The 21,530-nt window shown below is 41.4% G+C and overlaps 1 long non-coding RNA gene across 1 annotated transcript; it reads left to right on the forward strand.

Moving 5' to 3' along the window:
- The first annotated feature begins 982 nt into the window (after window positions 1-982).
- LOC146208088 (uncharacterized) lies at window positions 983-17,547 on the forward strand. Its single transcript, XR_014704654.1, has 5 exons — window positions 983-1,278; window positions 9,755-9,864; window positions 10,486-10,587; window positions 12,813-12,944; window positions 16,756-17,547. It is a non-coding gene; the product is annotated as an uncharacterized LOC146208088 (long non-coding RNA).
- The last annotated feature ends 3,983 nt before the right edge of the window (window positions 17,548-21,530 follow it).

Genomic DNA, 21,530 nt, shown 5'->3' on the forward strand with positions numbered 1-21,530 from the left:
ATCCGTGGTACCGAACCTCGCATGATACGTTGGATACGCCGAACTTTGAAAATTGACGTACGCCGAAAAGAAAAAAAAAAAGGTACCAACTCCATAATCCACTACATATCCGGAAAAAACTGAATTGTGAATTCATTGCATGAGTATATAATTAACGCCATCACGCTGCGCACACATAACAGCAACACTGTTTTAGATGACAGTGACACGCGTAACTTGAGAGAAGATATTTCCATCTTTTTAAGCTCCTCAAATACAAGAAATGAAAAATACAAGAGTGTATGATCATGCTAATAAATTTTATTGTAAAAGCCCGCTATACCGTCTTGGTGCGAGTCTTTTCAATATTATATTACACATTTCTGGTCACGAATGTTGCCTTTGTGTAACTCTGATGAGATGTTTGTACCTAAAGTTGGTGCAACATACCCATAAACGTTGCTGCGACGTAATTTAAAACATCGTAGCAACTGACGTAACAGAGGCTACATTGCAATAATGCTGAAATTTGTAGCCCAACGTAGTATGCATATGTTGTTCGTCACTTTTAGGCAATTAAAGCAACGTTCAGTACGTCGGACGGATCCGCAGGTCATACCAATGTTACGGTCATACGGCGTACCTCTAGCCACGGCATTACTATAAACCTATTTATAATCTATTTAGAACCGTTCTTGTCTTTTTTGTGAGAGACTCTTTGTCGCAGGCGAAGAAACCTTTTTGGAGCGCGATGTAATGATTTTGCGTCATGGATGGACCACGTTGGAAAGAGCGTCGTTTAGTTTAGGTCAACTTTTTTTTTTTTTTGTGCCAGTAAAGAAAACACTGTAACAAGAAAACTTTATACACTGCAATCAAGTAAAAAATGATTCTTACTTTTATAAATGTAGGGTTTGGTTTATTTTTGAAAACGTTTCTGTTGCATCGCGCCAGGTGACACCAGTGCCGCAGCGCGCAATACTTTCTCTTTGCTTCACGGGTCAAGGAGTATGGTTGGTATGGTCACTCTAGTCACCAACTAGATTAGGTTATCTATTTCGAGTCACCCGCGCTTTGCTTTGGCCCGTAAGCTAAAGTGCACCTTACCTAAGCTCAGTCAGCTTGCTCAAGCTGCACAGCACAACGCGCGGCATCAAAGAATAGCTTTGAAATGCGTGTACAGGTCCCTATTGCTGCATTTAAATTGTTATGGCTCGATACTAGAAAAAGTGTCAGTGTTTATGCACCATGTGCGTGCATACAGCGTTTGTGTCTCCCAACTTCAGATCGAAGAGAAAGGTGAGAAGTTCCCCACGCACGTTGTGACTTGCAACGTTGTCTTCAGCGCTTCCACGAGGGTATTTGTGCCGGTATAACTAATCCCGCACTGTGACAGCTGTTAGGGCGCCACAGTGTTTACATGGTACCACATTCATGTCCCACAAGACTTCTGTCTGTCGCTAATAGACACTGCATACATGCTTTTTTTTTACTTGTTCTTCCGCGCATAGATTGTGTTTACTCAACTATCAAAAGTTTTGTTGTGGACACTTTGTTTCAGTAATTCCCTGCCCTTGCCGCTTACGTATAACAGGGCAGTTACGGTGAGGTAATAATGTAGAGCCAGAGAGCAAAGTGCTTCTTTTGTAAAATGTAACAGGAACTTCCGAAACAGTTTTTCTGTTCGCGCAACCAGCCAGGTTGTTTATGTTCAGTTGCACTATAGAGATGACTGGGCAAGTATTTGTAGAGTGGACTTAATTTGAGCCTAATGCATCGGCACTTCTTTGTATGTTTGAAGTCGCCAGTTGTCCCCTTAAACTTTGAGTCGGCTGAAAAGAGCACCATTTCTAATCCTGCATAGTATAACAATACTTTCTAGGCTACAATAATGCAATTTGCAAGAAGCGCTGTTGTTTTGGTTAAAGTATTTCAGAGGAAACATGAAGTGCGTTGCTAACTGTTTTCTTTTTGAAACCAGTAACTTTTGTATCAGCTGCGGCTTTTGCTTGTAATAGCCTGTTGTTTTTTAGTTATGCCATAGGTATAATATCTAAAAAATTAATACAGTTCACTGTATTAAAGGTAGGTTAAATAATGTTTACAATGCCAAATGTAAGCTTGGATGGTTTTGTTTCAAAGTATAGCTCTTGGTGTTGAAATGTTTCCCACAGCGTGATTACATGCCAAGCTCAAGCTGGAGTCTCAGCTACGTTAACTGCATCTTTTAGCATTCTAAATCACATGCTTATATGTAGATCTCAATTTGAAAGTAACTGAAATGATTCAGTAACCTACCTGTTCAATAAAGCACTGCCAGCATTGAGGTGCCTGGGGAGCAAAGCTCAAAGCATCATTCAGAAATTATTATCACAACACCATCTTGACTGTGTTAATAATATATATATATTTTTTTTTGTTGTTGTTGTTGTTGTTCTTGTTGCGGCTTAGAGGTAGAACATCCACCTTGCATGCAAGAGGACTGTGAATCCTGGTGCCGCACAATTTTTCACCGCATAAAAAAAAATCCGCATGCTGATGAAATTGCATAAACAGGTTTGGGTGCGACCTGATGCTGGTGGACGCCTCCACCACCAGAAACTCACTCCCTCGCCAGAACAGGATTTGGTCATTTGGTCACCATGGTGTAGTAATTGGCTGCAACTTCCTGTATTCACTGGAAACTAATGAACCTCTGGTCCTCAGTCCCCAGCGGCTCTTAAGCAACTGATTACGGAGGCAGTCAGATCTGTAACGCAGCAGAGGGTGCTAAGAATGTCTAGCTCCGGATAGGCTGCCATGGCACACTGACCCTGGCAACATTTAAAGCTAGAGCCTAGCTACTGAAGCTAATTTGGCAGTCCTTATCGAGGAACTAGCAGGTATGAAATGGGATGTCATAGGGCCTAGTGACGTTAGGAAGCCAAATTGGGCATATACTTTAGTGAAGGGCAAGCATGTATTGTGTTATCGAAATTCACCGGCGAGGCGAGAACTAGGAGTAGGGTTCCTAGTCAGTAAGCAAATAGCTGAAAGCATAGATGAATTCTATGCCATTAATGAAAGGGTGCAAGCATCATAAGCTTAATAAGCGGTTTAAGCTGAAAGTTGTGCAGAACTACGCATTTACACGTAGTCATGATGGCCACGCAGTCAAAAGCTTCTGCAAAAATGGAGAATTGGCAGTGGGGAAAGTAAAAACACAGTATGCTGTACTCATGGGCACCATCACTGTGAAGGTAGGCAAAAAGCAGGCTGGAGACCAGGCAATGGGTGAACATAGCATTGGCACTAAAATAGCAGAGGGGAGCTATTAGTTAAGCTTACTGACTGCAATAACTTAAGAATCATGAATACTTTTTTCAGCAAACAGGAGAACCGAAAGTAGACATGGAAAGGCCTTAACAGGGGGACTAAAAATGAAATTGACTTCATACTGTGTTCTAACCCTCACATTATACAGGATGCCAGAGATAATCGGAAAGGTATCCTTAGATATGCGGATGATACCACTTTAATGGCAGAAAGTGAAGTGGAACTCAAGAGACTTCTGATGCGCGTACAAGAAGAGAGTGAGAAGTTTGGGCTTAAACTGAACATTAAAAAGACGAAGATCATGGCGTCTTGCCCTATCAAGTCCTGGAGCATCAATGGACAAGAAGTGGAAGCTGTGACAGATTTTCTGTTCTTGGGCGCCAAGATTACCTCGGAAGGAGACTGCAGCCATGAAATTAGGAGACGCCTGCTTCTGGGAAAGAGAGCAATGGTTAGCCTTGACCGCTTAGTAAAGAGCAGAGACATTAGTCTGCCAACCAAGATCCGTATAACCCGTGCTATGGTCTTTCCAGTTGTGATGTATGGATGCGAGAGTTGGACTGTGAAAAAGGCTGACCGCCGAAGAATTGACGCGTTTGAATTGTGGTGCTGGCGAAGACTCTTAAGAGTTCCTTGGACTGCCAGAAGATCAAATCAGTCGATATTGTCGACCATAAACCCTGACTGCTCATTGGAAGGTCAAATTCTAAAGTTAAAGCTCAGCTACTTTGGTCATCTGATGAGAAGAGAGGAGTCGCTGGAGAAAGATTTGATGTTGGGAAAGGTTGAGGGTCGCCGGAGAAGGGGTAGGCAGCGAACGCGATGGTTAGATGGCATTCTCGAGGCATTGCATATGAAGCTATGTGATGTTAAGAAGATAGTGAGAGACCGGAAAGCGTGGCGTGACATGGTCCATAGGGTCACGAAGAGTCGGACACGACTGAACGCCTGAACTGAACTGATGGTGCAGTGTCTGCAGAATGGTAAGGTCCCGAACTAGTCTACATTTGAAGAGGGGACGAAACTGATTAGTGAGGGAGATGCCCATCAATGAATTAGCGGTGAGAAAGAAGGTATAAGAACTCAGGATCTCGCTACAGAATAGATATTAAGCTTTAAAATGAGGAAGACAGCCCTAGTCTAGAAGGAATGAATGCTAGCTTCGGAGATATCATTACTTAGTGCGTGGCAGAGGGAGGCGGTAGGATAGTTAGAGGACATCGGTAGATTACCTAAGCACACCAAGATTTGATTAAGAAACGCCATGAAAGCCTCTAACATAACAGACAGGATAGAACTGGCAGCGCTATCAAAGATAATAAATGCAAAATGTCTGACATGAAAAGGTATAACATGGAGAAAATCGAGCATGCTGTAAAGATTGGTGGAAGCCTTATAAGGGGGCATGGTAGGCCCTATTCCTCCCTTGGATTTTGGCCTATCTTGTGACCCTTTTTCTCATTATTTGCTGGGGTTAGAGCATTCATTTTGGTATCATTGCAATCGGCAATCTGAGGTAGTAATCGTGAGCCAGGATTATCGCTTTCTAAACGTGGGAATTTTTGCTTGCTTTTTTTACTAGGACTACCAAATTTTAAAGCCATAATCTGCAGTAAATTGCCTTCAAAATCGAAATTCCCATCATTAGTGTTGATTATTCTGGTTCACTTGACTCTCTGTAGTGTTCACTCAATAGCTGTAAATTTGTATCCCTCTGAGCTCCAGTAGTTCCTGAAAAAAGGGTCAAATGCAGCAAAATTTCATGTTTTGAGATAATTGCCTTTGATGTTGAAGAAAGAGCTTTGTTACAATATAGCACTCTACATGCTACATTTTTTTAAAATACGAATTTCAATAGCTACCAGCCTGTTAACTCCATTATCAAAACTTCTCTTCTGTGTTAGCTGCCTTGCCCTCTGGACCTCCTTAGTGACCTTCTGTGTAGCCCTTCGCGCAAAGTATAGTCGCCGTCAGTCAGCTTCACATAATCAGTGGACTGTGAAACGCCCGCAGGTTGAGCCATGTTGCTCGATAAATTTTGTTTGGATGCTTGGAACTGGTGTGCTGAGAAACACTTTACACATTGCTGGGAGAACGTGCAAGCAACGCCTTATCGTACGTCTTCAACAAGATGCAAATCCTCATCGCATGCTTTACACAAACAGCTTTTGGTGACGGCACAGGAGAGAAGGTTAATGTCAATCAGGCCATTGCCATGGTCACAAACATTTGCTTTCATGGTCTCCATGCGTCCTGCTAGCATGAAAGGTTCGTTGGAGACGCGCTTGGTGACCACAGCATCCACTGCTGGGTTTTGTTGCGGAGATTTGGTGTCATTGCTGATAGACTTATGCTGGTGAATGATGATGATGATGTCCCTTGTCAAAATGGCACATACCCACGGCAGGGGATTGGCTAGGGCACATTGCAGGTACTAAATATATGTGGACAAGGAGTGGAACATTTAGAAAATTATAAGTGTTAAACTAGAATTTGAACAAAAAATAAAAAAAAAGGCAATGAAGTCCCACCTAGCATAGGAATCTGCCTGATGAATTTGTATAATCATGAACAGAATCGCACACTGGTTTCAAAGCATATCCTGTGACGCTTGCCCCCAAAGGAGAGGAGAACGAGAATGGTTAGAGGAAGCCCTAATTTAGCAAAAAAAGTCGCTAAGTAAATTTTACGGAAAGATGCGAACCGCCAGCAGAAGAGGAAAAAAATGGTCTATGGATTCGATTTCTCTGCAGGATTCACAGAGGTTGGTCAAGGATAGACCTGACCGACATAAATTTACTTGCAGTATTCTGCAGCGCAGGAAAGTCATGTACATCTCACAATGCCTTGAACTACATATGCACACATGCCAAGGTCATTTCAGATGCTGGAAGTCCACTGCAGCAAGCAGAAGCTCATGACTCAGATAATGGAGACTTTGGAAATGTTGAAAGCATGCTATAATTAAGTAGACAGTATTTGGGACGTACTGGACAATAGGTCCACCAAAGGTGGACTTCGTTAAAAAAATCTACCCTCTAGTTAGATGTAATGCCACAGTGGCTAGGGACCCAGTAAAAGCATACATACTTCTGTAATATGCCTGTTCCCATGGAAGCGTCATCTTCTAAACTACTCCATTGTCTTCATCATTGGTTAAGTGCTAAATATTCAGCTCCAAAATGAAAAAATGTCGGTTGCCCGCGAAAACACGCCCAGGCACGAGAAAAATACCGCGAGTCGCAAGTAATCCGGCTGCATCTGAATATTTGTTAAATATGTTAGCTAGCTTTCCACTGCTGCCACATGAGTGATAACCGTCCCGTTAAACGTGAACAAAATAGGCGCTGAAAAAAAAAAGATGAGGCACAGATCTCAAACAGGTGCCAAAGAGGGACGTGGCTGGTTGCCGCCTAGGTTTCAAAAGATTTCGATTTTAGAGTAAATATTTCAGATGGGCATAAATGAAAGGTTGGACTATGTAAAAGAAAGAAAAGGGTTTTAAATTACACAAAAATCAATTATTTCCTGAAATATTTCCTACCCTGTTCCGTTAAAGCGGTGAAGAGGATATTAGGCATAGGCAAAAATCAGATGTATGCACTAAGGGACAAGACAGGTGATGTCATTACTAATAAGTAGGTGAGGAGTTCTATATCGACCTATGCAGTAGCCAAATAGTCACGACAGTACTGAGATTGACAGTTATGAAGAACAATCAGACATTCTGCCAGTAACGAAGGATGAGGTTAGGAAAGGTTTAGGAGCTGTGAAAAGAGGGAACGCAGATGGGGAGGATAAGGTAGCTACAGATCTGTTGGAAAAAGGGGATGGGGAGGAGGATATCGTGTTATAAAAACTGGCCACCATGTATACACAATGCCTGGTGACATCAACAGTACCAGAATCGTGGAAGACTGTGAACATTATCTTAATTCATAAGAAATGGGATGCAAAGGACTTGAAAAATTAGACAATCAGCTTACATACAATGTATTTACTAAGGTAATTGCTAATAGAATCAGGGCAACGTTAGACTTTAATCTACCAAAAGATCAAGCAGGTTTTCAGAAAGGATATACTACTATTGATCATATCCATACTATCAACCAGGTGATAAAGAAATGCTTGGAATATGACCAACCCCTATACATAGCATGCATTGATTACGAAAAAGCATTTGACTCAGTCGAAACCTCCGCAGTCAGGTAGGCATTGCGAAATCAGGGTGTATATGAGCCGTGTATGAAAATACTGGAAGATGTCTGTAGTGACTGCACAGCGACCATAGTTCTGCGTAAAGAAAGTAATAAAATTCCTATAAGAAAAGGTGTTAGGCAAGGAGACACAATCTCCCGAGTACTATTCACAGCTTACTTAGAGGAAGTATTCAGAGACTTGCAATGGGAGCACTTAGGGACTAGGGTTGATGGAGAATACCTTGGTAATCTGAGATTCGCTGATGACATTGCTTTGCTAAGTAACTCAGGGGATGAATTGCAAAGGATGATGACCTAGACAGGAAAAGCAGAAAGGTAGGCCTAAAAATTATTATGCAGAAGACTAAGGTGATGTTCAACAGCCTCTGGAAGGAACAGCAATTTACAGTAGGTAGTGAAACACAAAGTGGTAGGCAAATAAACAGGTAGTAACCGCAGATCCGGACCATGAAAGGGAAATAACCGGGAGAATAAGATTAGGATGTTGTGCATTTGGCAAATACTCGCAGATTGACTAGCAACTTACCGGGATCGCTCAAGAGGAAGGTTGCATTTTACCTGCACTCACGTATGGGGCTGAAACTTCTACTTAAGCTGGGAACAACGCAGAGAGCTATGGAATGAAAAATGGTTAGTGTAGCGTTAAGACAGGAAGCGGGCAGAACGGGTGGAATGACATGCAAGTCGAACTCGAGAAGAAGAAATGAGCATGTGCAAGACATGTAATTCAAAAGCAGGATAACCGATGATTGCTGAGGGTAACAAATTGGATTCTAAAGGAAGGCAAGTATAGCAGAGGGCAGCAGAAAATTAGGTGGGCGGATGTGATTAAGAAGTTTGCTGGGGTCAAGTGGATGCAGCTTGCACAGGACCGAGTTAATGGAAGGTTTATGGGAGAGGTCTTTGCCCTGATATGGAGTTGATGATGATAATGATGACATATCAGTGCATATATTGAGGTAACAAGAAGTGCAAACATTTTCAGTGAAGCTATTTTTCTTGTGACAGTTGTGTGTGCATGAAACAAAGTGGGCGCATTTCATAAATCTTGAATTTCATTTTCTGAAAGCACATGAATAGCAGGTTATGCTTGCAACCCCTTTGGGACTATGTTATAGAATTATCCTATGTCAAACCAATTAATCCTTTGCAAAACTTTCGAAGGCAGCTTCTTTGCACAGCAAGAACCTCTTCACCATGGTGGCCAAACCTGTTTTGGTGGCGGAAATAAGGTGCGGTGCAGGAAATGACTTGTGACAATAATGGCCATGTCCCGACGCCCGTGCCTTGTGTCGCTGTCGCAATTGTGGGATTAAGAGCCCCTTCGCGAAGCCAGTGCCTCACAGGTGCCGTTCGTACCCCCTTGCCACACCCCTTTAAACTGTCAAATATAGATCAACTGCTATTAATGGTTAATTGTAAATTTCTGTATCCTCGCTGTTGCAAACGTTGCAATGGTTTGCGTAAGAATGGTCTCATTTTGTCTTTGAACTTATTGAGCAAATCCAGTGATGTTACGCCCACTAACTACGGCCGAAAACTGTCTCCAAGTTGGTTGGTTGGAAAGCACAGCGAAAGACACGATAAGCAATGCACACAAGCGCAGCAAGCGTGCTGCTTGTCAATCTGTGTTTCGTGTTCTTGTGCTGCTAATTCAGAATCAGTCAAAGCAGGTTAGCTAAAATTCCATTCTGCTAATTGCATGCGACACTGTCAAATTCATTTAACATTGCCGGCAAAGCGCGCTGCCTTCTAACGCATGAAAAGCAGCGAGCCAGTCTGTTTTATCTAGGGCATGCAAGCTTTCGTTTAGAAACCAGCCTTCGAATCACTCTGAGACACGACTGCGATTACTAGTACTGCTAAGCAATATGAATTAAACTGACACTGCAGCAAAGGTTATTTGTGTTGCGCAGACTGTTGTGATAATGCACAGCACAACAGTAATGGCTTCCTTCTTTCCGCGAAGACAAGGGGACAGATTTCATTGCACACAGTTGAATAATATTACGAGCGAAGCATGTTTCGGCATTGCTCAACGTGCTGCCATGCCTTTTGCACTCTGCGACTCCGCTGCCGGCCGGCTCCCGGCAATTTCTCCTTGCGTCGCTGTGGTGCTGCTGTCGCGCTTCGAAACTTGAGGTTCGGAGCCCAATACTCAGCTGTACGATGTGATTGCTGAGAAACCTAGGCATATGTTGTATGTTCTTTTCTCGGTGTACCCCGCCATGGTGTTGCAGTGGTTAAGGGCATTCTGTACCCAAGGATGCGGTATCGAGTCTTGGCTGCGGTGGCCACTTTTTGATGGAGGCGAAAAGCAAGGCATCCCCCAGCAAGGCAAGAACCCCAGGTATTCAGAATTTCCGGAGCCTTCCACTACAGCTTCTTTCATAGCCTCACTCGCTTTGAGACATTACACCCCACAAATCAACCAACTTTTCTTGGAGTACCTATCGGGTTTCTAAAGTGAGACTTTCTAATCTGGCTCACGGTGTTAGATATATTTGCAAAATTGCTTTAATCATGAGGCTATATGTTATTGTGTTGTCAGAAAGCTGATTTATTAGCGGGCTGTGTGACCTCTGTTCCTAGGTATTTTTTATGCATTTGTAAAACTTGCATTTTAAACTAAGGCTTGCAAATTTTGTAGATTATGGCAGAAAGTGTCTTATTACTGGTCAGTCCAGAATGAACTTCTGCATATGGTGCTTTTCAATTACAGGCCTTTGATGAAAAAGTAGTTTGTATATAAATTCAAATTTATCCAAATGTATGAGGGGAACTTTCACATTCATTTTTGTGATTGTTTTCAGTGTCAGGGTTTATATAAAGAAACTTGCTCGCACAGCTCTTTATTAGCTCATAAAAATTGCTGTAGTAATTACACTTGCCTGTTAATTACTGCTTGTTATGTCGAAATAACCTCGCAAGATTTATTGGAACAAGTGCCACTGCTCTGTTCTACTCACAGGAGATGGTCTCCGCCTTGCACTAGCTATAAGAAGCAAGCTCCTCTCCTACACCATCTCCAGCGATGATTGATCCTCTGATTGCAGGGAGTTATTGAATAATGGTAAGCTCCTAAGGAAGTCCGTCCTTTCAAGGTCTCGTACTCCATATGCCTGTCTTCAGTAAGAGTATCCATGATAGAATAACGGCTGGCACAAATGTTGTTGTTGTGTATGTTTTGTTTTTTTTTTTTGCTTTGAGGGACTGAGAAGTTAGCATTTGCGGTTCTTAAAGAACTCGATGGGCTTATTTTTCGCTATTAACCAGGCAATGGTTAGTTTGGCTTAATTTGTCACATTTTTGGCAAATTATTTCAAAATTGCTGCATCTTTTTTTCTGACAATGAATGCGCCTATTTGTATACATGCCTGTGCTGAAACCCATATTGGTGAGCGTGATTGATGGTTGCACTCTGGTAAAGTGCAACCGAAGAATAATATAGTAGTAGTTCAGTCATTGCACAATAACGAGAAAACTTTACTGTAGCATAGCATTCACTTGAGCTTCCACACCTAAAGCTCATCAACGCCTCATCAACAACAGTTTCAGTGAACCATGTTTCCCACTTCAACCATGAGATGCAAAACACCGTAGCATGATCTAGTTACAATACTTGTTAGAGCACTTCGCTGCCATTGCGAAAGTAGCATTGCTGTTCATTAAAATATGTTTAAGAGCATATACCATATTTAAATGTGACTAACATCTTTTAAAGAAGAATACAAGAACACTTTTCATTGTTTGATGTACACATACATATACCGTTGCATGCTGGAAAGCGAAAGAACATGGCTATGTGATTACACAATAAGATGTGCTTTTATGTCCAGCGGGCCTGTCGCGAATGCTCTGCCCCGTGCCACAGCCCACTTCATCACTTTCTCAATCATAATATACTCATTTTAACATGTAGTCATATTTAACTAGTCACTCAGACAGGCAAAAAACTTTGCTAATCAGGGTCTGTACCATATCAGTTTTTGGTGACGGCATGACCCTAAAGATGCTGTCTGGAAATTAAATGGCTGCTTACTAAACACATCTCATTGCTTTATATAAAAAGAGCACTCCAAAATATCTTCTATCCTTCTCTTACTGTCTCTTTGTGCATTTTTGTTTTTGTTTTAATTACCAGATTTTTGTTTACATTTTGTGGAAGTACCTCTTTAGCACGAATGCAACATGAATCCAACTGAGTTTGAGTTCATTGAAAACTAAAGCACTGCACAAACATGGCGTTGTTTTTCCTGTCATCTAGGAGGCAATACATGAGAAGGGTGTGTGGCAGTCAAGCATGCCAAAACCGCTCACTCCATGCTTCCCCTTCTTGCCGCCGCTGCCTCGGGCTTTGCGCTGCACAGTGCTGCGAACGTTCGGCCGTTTGTTCCTTTCCTTATTTATTGCTGCACTTTCACTCTCTTTTATTTTCTCAACAAACAACTTCATTTTTTTTTTTCCACGTTCACACAAAATTTTTTTTTACCTACGCGCCATATGCTTTGTCTCACGATTCCATGGTCCACGTAAAGCTAGCTTCTCCTCCGAGCTGATGAGCCTGGTGGTAAAGCTGTTTTGTCTCTTTTCTTTTTTTCTTCGAAAAAAGAAAAATTTGCCTTGCGATTATAGGTTGTGCGCATGCCGCGATGTCATTTCTTGTGAAGTAGGCTGCTGCGGCCAGACGCTCTTTTACAATAACTGATTTTTATCAAAAGTGCCCTTACTATAAAGGAAAAAAAAAGTACAGTCATTTATGGAAGAGTAACAGGGACTTGGTTTCTCACTTTACTATATCAGGGTTCTACTGTAATGGGATTACGTGCTGGGACACACCTGTAATGTTAAAACATCAGCAGGAAGTGATACTTCAGAGTGTTTTATGAGCTTTTTCAGTGCCAAGTTGAAATAAAAAATCCCGTTTGCTTCAGTAGTACAGCGCCTGATTCTGTCAACGTCATGAGGCATCTCATCATTTCCATCATAGTCTCTTGACACGGGCCTCATATTGATACAGTCTTCACGCCACTAGCCTCATATTGTATGTGTACTTACCGTGTTACTCTGTGGCCTTGGCATTAGGCTGCTATCCCAAGGTCATGGGTGCGATCCTGGCAATGGTGGCCATTCTGCAATGAAGATAAAAGGTGCCTATGTAAAGTGCAATATCAGAATACCTTATTGAACTTCGGATGGCCTAAATTAGTTCAGAGCCTATCATTACAGTGTTCCTCATAACCTTTATGTTACTTTGAATGTTAGAACCCCATCGTTTAATTTATTTTGAATGCGCAGCAGTCGTGAATTGATTCGGAGCAAGAACAGATCACCAGTCGCTGGGCGTACTATGCTCTGGGTAAACATCTCTGCATGGCCTGGAAACTTGCTAAGCCAGGCATTGAACTTGAGAAAGCAAAGAATTGCCTGGTGAGTGGGAGAATGCATTTCAGTTTTCCCTCTAAAAGTGATGGAAACAAAAGCGTCTGCACTAGGGACAAGAGCTCGCCACTGTTTTGTTCGACAGCAGCTGAGATACGATCTGCTACGAAAACATGGCTCAGGTTCTAGGGCTGGTATGTAAGACTGGCTGGCTTCAATGGTTTCAAATGTTGTTGGATGCCATGCTACACACTGTAATACAGCATCTGTGGTACAGTGTCTTTGTGACTTCGGCTTCTATTTGGGGCAATCTGGGGTCATAGTAATGGCTTTGTAATTTGGTTGCACAGTTTACCGATCCTTCCATATTTCCAGTATTTTTTTTTGTTTCTAGTAGTTATTTGTTTTTAGTGTTCTACGTTAGCCAATTAGTTAAGGCTAGCCAGAGGTTAGATTCTGCATTTTGCAAGTCATGTAGCTGTAAAATATGGACGTTGCTTTGTTTCAGTGCCACTTGGTAATATGAGTAATGAAATTACAGCATGAGTTTACTGGACAACAGAAAATTATGGGGGAGACTTAAGTTGCATCTACTAGGATATGATACGATACCATTAATGGCTCATGGCTGCGGGTCCTTTTGCGGTACACATAGTCTGTGCTCGCTTAATTACCAGTCGTAATTTGTGCCTCTAATATCTCACAGATTCTCATTAACATATAGTCTTAAGCTATCACAATATCCAGCTACCAGTTGATGTTAATATAAAACCTTGCTTTTGGCAACCTGCACGAATGTACCTGGGTGACTTAGTAGTAAGGTGCCTGACTCAGCATCCCCGTGTTTTCATACCAGATTTGGAAGATGCTCCCACTTTTGTGGTCTCATTAAGTCACAAAATCTACTAAGGAATCGGTGCTTGACCATGAACCTGCCATGCTTGTGATTTTTTTGCTCATAACACGGACAACGTAGTATTCTCCGCAGAATGGGACCACTAATAATATCGCATTAATGTAGAGTACTGTGGGCTTGATAGCTCTCTCCAGGGTTCAGTTGATATTAAAGCTGTGCACGGGCGCTGGTTGGCCTGAAAGCCCAAACCTAGCCCAGCCCGCAGGCCTCGTCAAGAACAGATTCTCTTCCACCTGTCCTAGACTAGAGATAGGCCATGTGTGGGGTATTGAGATTCGACTTTCGCTTCTCCCGGTGTGGTAAAACAGGCACAGATGCTTCGCAATCTGTTTCAAGATTCATGCCGTGCTGTTGCGTCTGATGCATCTCTGTTGTGGCTTGCCCCTAGCTTCGAGACAGCTGCACAGTGGAAGCGGAACATTGTCCTTGGCATACGCGGTGCATGGAGTTGTCTCTTGTTTTCTGGCCCAGTCAGTGCAGTGACGGCGGCGCTCATAAAAAAAGAGTTGCTGTAGACCAAGGCCTTCCATAGACATCAAGCGAATCAAGACAGGCGTAAAGTCTGAGCACATCGAACGGACCTCGTTGAGCTCAGGCTAGTGATGCAAAACAATTGGTAAATTAACTATCGATAGTATTGTCGATAGCAGTATCGAAAGTACATTTAATAGTATTACTGCCAATAAAACTATCAATAATGCTGTGACGAAATATGCAGTTCCTGGCCACTGGTATTGCCAAAACATTTATGATAATGGACTATCAGCAATACTCTGTTAATGCAGTTTATAAACAGTCTTTTTGCAAATCAAATAAATTATTTAATATTGCAGTTGAAAGCCCAGAATTTGTCCATCAATATGTCTGTACCCAGAAGTACCTAATTACACCATACCAACAAATTTAGTTGATGTTTTTATTTCTAAATCACAAAATGCAATATAAATTTGTAGGAGCGCACTTCTGCACTCCTGTAGTGGCTTCCTTCCTGCTGCAACTGAACAGTTCAATCTAATAGCAGTGCGTCAGCTAAGCATTCTAGTGGAGAAACAGAAGCATGGAAACCTTTGTGCCCTTCATCCTGCTTCTGCAATCTGACACGATCTGTCTGGCCACTGAGAATATGAACCCTTCACTCAGCGTTGATCGTTGTGGTTGATGGCTCCTTTGTCATCTTTCAAGGAATCACAGAATTTGTCTTCCTGTGGAAGCTTTGGTCAAACCACCTACTGTCCGGTTAGTTCATCTGCAGGACTAGCCGGGCTTTCCATCGATCTGGCTTACTTAACCAACCAAACAAGCAGTGGCATTACCTACATTTGTCCTGATCGGAATTGATTATTCTTCTAAATGTTGGTCCAGCACTGTTGCAATGCACGTTAACTGTCTTTCCCCACAAGTTTCGATTCTTTTATGCAAGAAGAATATGCATCCTTTTTAGTTTTTAGCCCCACCGGGGTGGCGCAGTGGTTACGGAGCTCGACTACTGTGCCCAAGGAAGCGGGATCGAATCCCGGCCTCGGCGTCCGCGTGCTGTGCGATGTCAGTGCACGTTAAAGAACCCTAAGTGGTCAAAATTTCCGGAGTCCTTCACTACGGCGTCTCTCATAGCCTGAGTCGCTTTGGGACGTTAAACCCCACAAACCAACCAAACCAATTTTCAGTTTTTAGTGCAGGCGTGATGTAGCATATGTGCCTCACTCTATGTACACGCTGTCTGGGTGCAACGCAAAGTGAGAACAGAGAGGCCTGTCAGAGTTAGCACCACACCGAGTTTATATTGCAGTGAGTTTGAGCTTTATTTTATACTACCAATGGTGTTTATCACCGATATTTCAGTAGTAACTCAATTTTCAATAATATTGATAGTTTTGCATCACTGGCTCAGGCTCTTTCAGAGTCGGCCCAGGCCTTCTGTCGGTAGTGTAAGGCCCAAGCCAGGTGCAGGCCCTGATCTGTTGCTTATGCAGAGCTTTATGCAATATCTCTGTGAACCTCCAAAAAAATTAGGATGGCTTTATAATCATGCTTAACAACAGCATGCAGCTTTTGGCATGAAGAATCTTGTTTAAGCAATTATTATGGTGTCATGAGAAATGGTTGTTTCTAAGCCAAAGCATCATGAAAAGAAGGTACCATACTTGTGTGAGGAGAAAGAAACAGCAAGCATATTGGTTTAAATAGTAGTGGTATATGAATTTGCGAGCACTGTTTGCTGTACAGTACAGGAAACAGTTTGGCTGTTGAGACACTGTGATCGTCACACCTGAGGTCAGATGCCTAGGAAACCTTATGACAGATTGTTTCCTTCCGTGTATCAACTTGCATTGGTTACATTGTTGAAGAAACTGGTCATTTTTCAGCCACTGGAGACACACTGGAAGTATCCATGGAAGCACACAGCATTTGTTTTACTTGCTTGCAAAAACTGCAGTTTCTTCTATTGTCTATTGTTTGCAGCACTTCAATGAACCATCCATAGTTTCAAGCCCAGGAAGTAACTGAAGGCCTGGTTTACTCTTATTTCTTCCACACTTTGTCATCACATTTCCAGTTGTGGTTATAATGAAACTAACAATAGCAATTGGTAAAAGAAGTGTTGCAAATTTAGCTTCCAGAGGTTTTATTTTTGGCCAATGCACCTGGGAATGTGTGCATCTGTGTACAGCTGATAATAAAGAGTAAATATTTTCAGTTTCCAAGGAAATTGAGTTTTTACTATTATTATTTTTTTTTTTTTTGCAGTACTTTTTAGCTAATAATTGAATTCCCAGGTTGAAAGCCGTTCTGATACACAGAAGGTGTAAAATAGGGCTGAGTGTGTCTTATTAAACAGCACTGCAGTTTTAATACATTACTTAATGACATTGTTTATGAAAGAAAATGGAGCAATGTGGTCAACTCAGTTTTCTTTCTTTTTTTTTCCTCTTTTTTGAATCACAGACCGTCTTCATTCATCGTCTCAGTGTTTGCAGAAAGGCACGGAAAACTTCAGGATGGAAACGCTGCACCAACTACTGCTGCACCGACCACACCAGCCTCATCAACCATGTCTGCTTTGCAGTAACACTCACAATTGGGGCACTTGGTGTTGACCGTATCAGAAAAATTTGCAGCACCCCTCCTTTCATGCTTGTTCCTCTCCTTGGCCTTGTCCGTTTCGTGCTGCAAACTTTTCCAATGTGCACTTCTGCTCCATTGGTTGGTAACATTAAACAGGAATGGAAATCGGAATGTTCTTGGTATCATACCAGTGGTATGGCATTATTCATGTTTGTCTAGAATCGAATATGGACTTTATAGGAATGCAAAATATTTGAACAGTATTGGGTATATTGGGCATGTTCTGGACTGTTAAGCAGTAAACTATATCGGTGTGCTGATTTTTGTTTCTGTTGAGTTTGTTGGAGAAAGATAGATTGCGCAGCATTTCATCTAAAATTGCATTCCATGTAGAAATTTTCTATTCCCTAGTAACTTGTGCCTATTCTTGTAATTTTTACTGTGTGTTATACTGGCCAAAATTCATGCACTATTATGAGTAATACATTCTTGTGGTGAGTGCTACAGTTATGTAACTAAGTTCAGCATGTAGTATTAAGTTGTGATTAAAGCCAGCATCTTGTTATATCTGGCACACATGCTGCCCAACATAAGCATCATTGTTTTGTTTCTATGAACCAAAAGATGTACAGGCATCTCTTTTGCATAAATAAAGGAGCATTATTTTTCTTACATTCTCTACCTGTTTGGAAAAAAAATAACCAGTTCGGTTGCATGTTAGAGCTACACTGTGGCTTTCAGATGGCTTCAGTTTTTTTTTTTTTTTACATCATGTGGCTACAATCCTAGGTCAAACACTCAGTGCTGAGCTCACTAGCACACTGTCATAGCTAGGGAGCGTAGTCCTCCACAATCTTACAAAAAATAGGTAATTGGAGCATTCTGCACAAAATTTAGCGTTAGCTATCCTACTCTTTATTTGTAGACATTTTTTTTTGTTACTATTCATGGCATCAGAAAGAACAATAGAATGATGGGACTGTGATTACTTCATTATTGATTTGCTCTTAAAAGCTTAAATCTGTAAACGAACTATATCCTGCTGATGCATTGATAGGCTAGCAGCAGCCACGCATCAAGTTACAGCGACCTTTAGTTGAAATTTAGGCCACTAATTAGCGCTGCTAATCAGACCCCCTGAGTAGCACTAATGCTTACGACTGCCAAGTAGAACTACTGCTTATCCCTACTACAGTTATTATTTGGCACTTTCCTCCCAGGTTTCCCCAGTGTGAACAAGGAAGCCGTAGGGCTTCCGAAACGTCACTACGTTTTTATTAAACTTGACTTGGTCAGTGACCCTATAATTTTCTTTGTCACCACCTGACCGGACGATGTTTTGTCGAACTCTTGATTACTTGGCACTTAGTAGCAATGGTTATATACACATCTGTGCTTTTGTTGATTTCGATAATGTTGCTAATTAATGCTGTCAGTCTACCTTTTAAGAATTCTTAAGCATCTGTTAACATTTTAGTGGTGATGTAAAAAAACAAAACAAAAAAACATTCAAATGACACCCAGTATGACTGTTCCTTTTGTGTTTACTAGCTGTTCAGGAACAAAAGTGGGAGGCAGGTGTTTGTAAGGTGACATCATAATAGGTGCAGTACTGTGCACCAGAACATCATCAGGGAGATCATTCACCCACAGCACATACATGTTGAGAAGATACAATTTTTGAAGGGAAGAAAACGCCAAGAACTGCCTGACGACTGCGACAGCCACCTTCAGTTTTAGCAACACCTTCGGCTTTCAAGTTTTCTTTCAACTGTGATGCTGCACATTTAGTTTTTGTTATATTGCTAGCAAAATATTAGAGATTTTTTTATTCTGGATTATGTAATGCAGTCTTTCATTGCAGAAAACTAGTGGCCCCAAACATAGCTATTTAACTACCAACTGCAATTGCTCAGCAATTATTACACGTGTGCTTTTGTTGATGTTAATGAAGCTGTATGCCGCTAGACGTCACTTTCGCAACGGCTAAGTAGTTTCAATGCAGTGGCCAGCTTTGTCATCTCTAAATCAGCATTACTTTCTGATATGTACGACTATGTTCAATGTCACCGTATGCCACAGTGAAAGCTCCATTAGGTCTAATGGGTCTGACCACTGAAGGTACACGATGAGAATTGAGTTATTACTCTTGGCTAGGTCTTGAGCTAGGTCTTGAGGCTTAAATATTGCAAGACGAGCAGCAAGCTGTTGGCTAAACTACTGGAAGCCATGCGCTCAGTGCTTTTTACTGCAACTGAAATTGCACATCCTCTGTTATTATTTCGTAATGAATGCTATACACATGTCAGGAAATTGCAGCGCCAGCAGGATCTGAAGTAGTGTCTACCTGGAGGAAGCATTCAGATTTCTGGTCACGTATTGTGACGTGACATCCTGCATGAAAAGATAAGGAAAGGAAACCCAGCTTGGAATTTTATTGTGGCGTATACCTGAGAAATCCTTTCCGTGGAGCAGACAGGTAGTGCTGAGAATTAGGGTGAACGTATAAATAAACTTGCTCACAGGAGGAAAATTTAAACTGCAAAATACAGGGGTATGATAAGCATCTCAGTTCCACGTTTTTATGAGCCATTTCTCCTCAATGGTGGAAGAATGTCTGTGCAGGTCAGAAGCTCCACCTCTCCGTCTATATTGTCCTTTATACTGTGTGACAGTTTTTCTTGGCAATGAAAGGAAGTATATAACAGCAATGCACCCGTAAGTCATTCTGCCACAGTGCTTTGCTTCAAAACAGTGCAACTTGCCATTTTGCGTGTTGCTCCCTTCACAGTGACTCCACTCTGTTACTAATGCAGGTAGCGCCATCTGTGCAAGCTAATTAGATGTGCCTAGCAAACAAATTCATTGCACTCAGAAGAACTTTTTGATTGGCTTTGTAACTTTAAGAATTTGACCAAGTTTCTTCTAAGAATTTGACAGTTAATGGTTGAAATTGTATATCAGTATTTATGCATTATTTGCTGGTAAATTAACTGCTTCGATCAACGAAAGGCCGAAATTATGTGGAAGTAAATTTTTCGAGAAAAATATAGTAATATTGCATTCTGAAATGGACACCGAATGAGGTCTGCAAAATTTTCAAGAACTAAAGGTCAAAAAATCTGACACACCAGTTGTAAAATTGCATAATTTGCAGTAGCAATGCGTGTTTGATTAGAACATTTTGCAAATGTGAGAAATTGCCTAGCACGCTGACAAATGCAATAAATATAAAGCATAATGTGTTTGTATCTTAAACAGCAATTAAGCATACGAACTAAATGTATTGCTAACACTGCTGCAAATGTTACAATGTTTATATTGCAACGAAACAATATTGTAGGTAGTATATGTCAAGCTCTATATGCCAGGGGTTTTTCCCGATTCATCTGCATATTTTTCTTCTGTTGTAAGCCAGCATGATTAAAAAAAAAGAAAAAAAGATGCTTGTCCTTGTTTTCTGCCTTAAATTTAGTTTATGTTTCAGTACTCTATATTGTCACAATGGAATGCTGCTACTATTATTACAGTCAAAATTTGGATTGCAGATTGCACGACTCCCTGCCAAAAGAGAAGATGACTGCAAGGGAGCCATGAAGCCTTTCTTCCATCTTTTGCTTTATATGACGTCTGTTGTTTTGTTGTCTGATTACTTTAGTTGCTGTCTGCATAAATTTTGTGCTCTTCGTACGCGCAGCGCAATGAAGGAACAGGGACAACAGGAGGACACGCACCAAATTGCTTTTGGTGTGCGTGTGCAATGTGTATGAAAAGTCTGATGTACCAAGAGACAGCAACGGATTTCAAGCACTTTTACGCCGTTTCTGAAATTTGTGCTTGTCACACACTTTCATATTGATAGAACTTCATGCAAAATATTGTGCGAGTGGGTAATGCCTGATGCAGGCCTCTATTGAAGATTGTGTATGCTGCTTGTCCCTTATGACTTAAAATTATTTGTGCTAGGGTACACTGGCCCGAGCGCCATTTTGTCTAAACACTGTGTTGAATGGTAGGTTATGATGCATGCAGAAACTGATTTATTCCATTTGGTCGTTAACCATTTGAATTGATGACAAAGTGTTGAAACTATGTGTGGGAAACAGAGAAACTTGTTTTTTCTTAACTGACTCCGTGTGTGGAAGTCTGATGTTATGTGCTTGTATAGCAGACATTTGTCTCAGGGATCTATGAGCCAGTGACTTTAATAGGAAAAGTTTGAATTTGCCTCCTTCTATCATGCAAGCCATGAGTGCTGATAGCGGGGTTCTTTTCGAAGCTTTAATACAGGCACCAATGCTTTTTTAATGACAGCTGTGTCATGCGCTGGAAATGCTGTACATGAAACTGCTTGGGAAGTTTTTACTTTTTTAAACATGGAAATGACGACGAAATTTGTGCTTGAATTATTCTTGGGGCATAGTAAATGTATGTGTGTCATTTTTGTTGTGTTGTTTTGTGCATTCTGGGACAAACAGCATGCCATGTCATTAGCTGAGCCAATAGGACCAATCCAAGTCAGATAGGCTGCTTCAGTCTGCATTGATATGATTCAAAATGTGCCCATTTGAGCCTTTTGCTAGGGCCTAGATATCAGTATATATATATATATATATATATATATAGCTATCTTTCTTGTATTGAATAAGAACCCT

The sequence above is a fragment of the Amblyomma maculatum genome, chromosome 1 (assembly GCF_055883805.1).
Source record: "Amblyomma maculatum isolate TAMU_Amacu chromosome 1, ASM5588380v1, whole genome shotgun sequence".
Taxonomy (NCBI): domain Eukaryota; kingdom Metazoa; phylum Arthropoda; class Arachnida; order Ixodida; family Ixodidae; genus Amblyomma; species Amblyomma maculatum.